Consider the following 2,535-nt stretch of genomic DNA (forward strand, 5'->3'; position numbering starts at 1 on the left):
ACTTGCGTCAGCGGAGGTGGTTAGAACTGCTTAAGAATTATGATATTACCATTTTGTACCATCCCGAGAAGGCCAGTGTGGTGGCGGATGCTTTGAGTCGTCGGGCGGAGAGTTTGGGGAGCTTAGCATATCTACCAGCAGCAGAGAGGCCGTTGGCGTTGGATGTTCATGCCTTAGCCAACCAGTTTTTTAGATTGGACATTCCCGAGCCGAGTCGAGTGTTGGCTTGTGTGGTCTCTCAGTATTTTCTTTATGATCGTATCAGGGAGTGTCAGTATGATGACCCTCATTTGCTTGTCCTTAAGGACACGGTTCAGCACGGTAATGCTAAGGAGGTCACTATTGGGGATGATAGTGCATTGAGGATGCAGGGCAGGCTATGTGTGCCCAATGTAGATGGTTTGCATGAGTTGATTCTCCAGGAGACTCACAGCTCGCGGTACTCCATTCATTCGGGTGCCGCGAAGATGTACCAGGACTTGAGGCAATATTACTAGTGGAGGAGGATGAAAAAAGACATAGTGGAGTATGTAGCTCGGTGTCTAAATTGCCAGCAGGTGAAGTACGAGCATCAGCAGCCAGGTGGGTTACTTCAGAAGTTAGAGATTCCGGAGTGGAATTGGGAGCAGATCACTATGGATTTCGTTGTTGAACTCCCACGAACTCAGCGGAGGTTTGATGCAGTTTGGGTGAGTAATTGTGGATAGGCTGACCAAGTCAGCCCATTTCCTTCCTGTGATGACTACCTATTCTTCCGAGCAGCTGGCTCGAATTTATATCTGCGATATTGTCAGGCTTCATGACATACCGGTATCTATCATCTCTGACCGGGGTACGCAGTTTACATCACGGTTCTAGAGGGTTGTATGGCAGAAGTTGGGTACTAAGGTTGAGTTGAGCACATCATTTTACCCTCAGACGAATGGACAGTCCAAGCGCACCATTCAAATATTAGAGTATATGTTATGTGCGTGTGTGGTAGATTTTGGAGGTTCTTGGGATCAGTTCTTGCTACTTGCGGAGTTTGCCTACAACAACAGTTATTAGTCGAGCATCCAGATGGCACCGTATGAGGCTTTGTATGGTAGGCGGTGTCGGACTCCAGCGGGTTGGTTCGAGCCGGGCGAGGCTAGATTATTGGGTACATACTTGGTTCAGGATGCTTTGGAAAGGTTAAGGTGATTCAGGATCAACTTCGCACAGCCCAGTCCAGACAGAAGAGCTATGCGGATCGAAAGGTTCTCGATGTTGCATTCATGGTTGGAGAGCGGGTCTTGCTCCGGGTTTCACCTATGAAGGGTGTTATGAGGTTCGGAAAGAAGGACAAGCTGAGCCCAAGGTTTATCGGCCCATTTGAGGTATTGCGACGTGTTGGGGAGGTTGCTTATGAGCTTGCCTTGCCTCCTAGTCTAGCAGGAGTTCATCCTGTATTCCATGTTTTTATGCTCCGAAAGTATCACAGTGATCCGTCTCATGTGCTGGATTTCAGCTCAGTCCAGTTGGAAAAGGATCTATCTTATATTGAGGAGCCAGTGGCTATTTTAGATAGGCATGTTCGAAAGCTGAGGTCAAAAAATATTGCTTCCGTGAAAGTTCAGTGGAGAGGTCAGCCGGTCGAGGAGGCGACTTGGGAGACCGAGCATGATATGTGCAGCCGCTATCCTCATCTTTTCACCATTTCAGGTATGTCTCTATGCTCGTTCGAGGACGAACAATTATTTTAAGAGGGGGAGGATGTAACGACCTGGCTGGTCGTTTTGAGTGTATTAGCTCCAATCCCATATTTACTTCTTCCTCCGTATCTTTTTCTGCTTATGAGACTTGTGGGGAGGTTTTGTTTTGGTTTCGGACTGATTTGGGACATTTAGTCCCTAAAACGGAAGCTTAAGTCTTAGGATTTTGACCATAGTCAAAACTATGTGAAGACGACTCTGGAATAGAGTTTCGTCGGTTCTGTTAGCTCCGTTGGGTGATTTTGGACTTAGGAGCGTGTCCGGATTGTGTTTTGGAGGTCTGTAGCTGATTTTGGCTTGAATTGGCGAAAGTTGAATTTTTAGAGATTTTGACCGGAAATGGACTTTTTGATATCGGGGTCGGATTCTGATTTCGAAAGTTGGAGTAGGTCCGTAATGTTAAATATGACTTGTATACAAAATTTGAGGTCAATCGGACGTGGTTTGATAGGTTTTGGCATCAGTTGTAGAAATTTAAAGTTTCAAGTAAATTAAGTTTGGATTTGAGGGTGATTCATGTTTTTGTTGTTGTTTGACATTTTTTGAGGGCTCGACTAAGTTTGTATGGTAGTTTAGGACTTGTTGGTATATTTGGTTGAGGTCCCGGGGGCCTCGGGTTGATTTCGGGTGGCTAACGGATCATTTTACACTTAGGAGAGATTGCAGATTTCTGGTGTTCTTCAGTTCTGGTTTCCTTCTTCGCGTTCGCGAAGCACTGAGGCACTTGGTCTACGCGTTCGCGATGGAGGTCCCGCGTTCACGTAGAGTTATTGGCCAACTGGGTCCCCAGGACCTTTTTGCC

This window comes from Nicotiana tomentosiformis, chromosome 2 (genome assembly GCF_000390325.3).
Source record: "Nicotiana tomentosiformis chromosome 2, ASM39032v3, whole genome shotgun sequence".
In the NCBI taxonomy this organism is placed as follows: domain Eukaryota; kingdom Viridiplantae; phylum Streptophyta; class Magnoliopsida; order Solanales; family Solanaceae; genus Nicotiana; species Nicotiana tomentosiformis.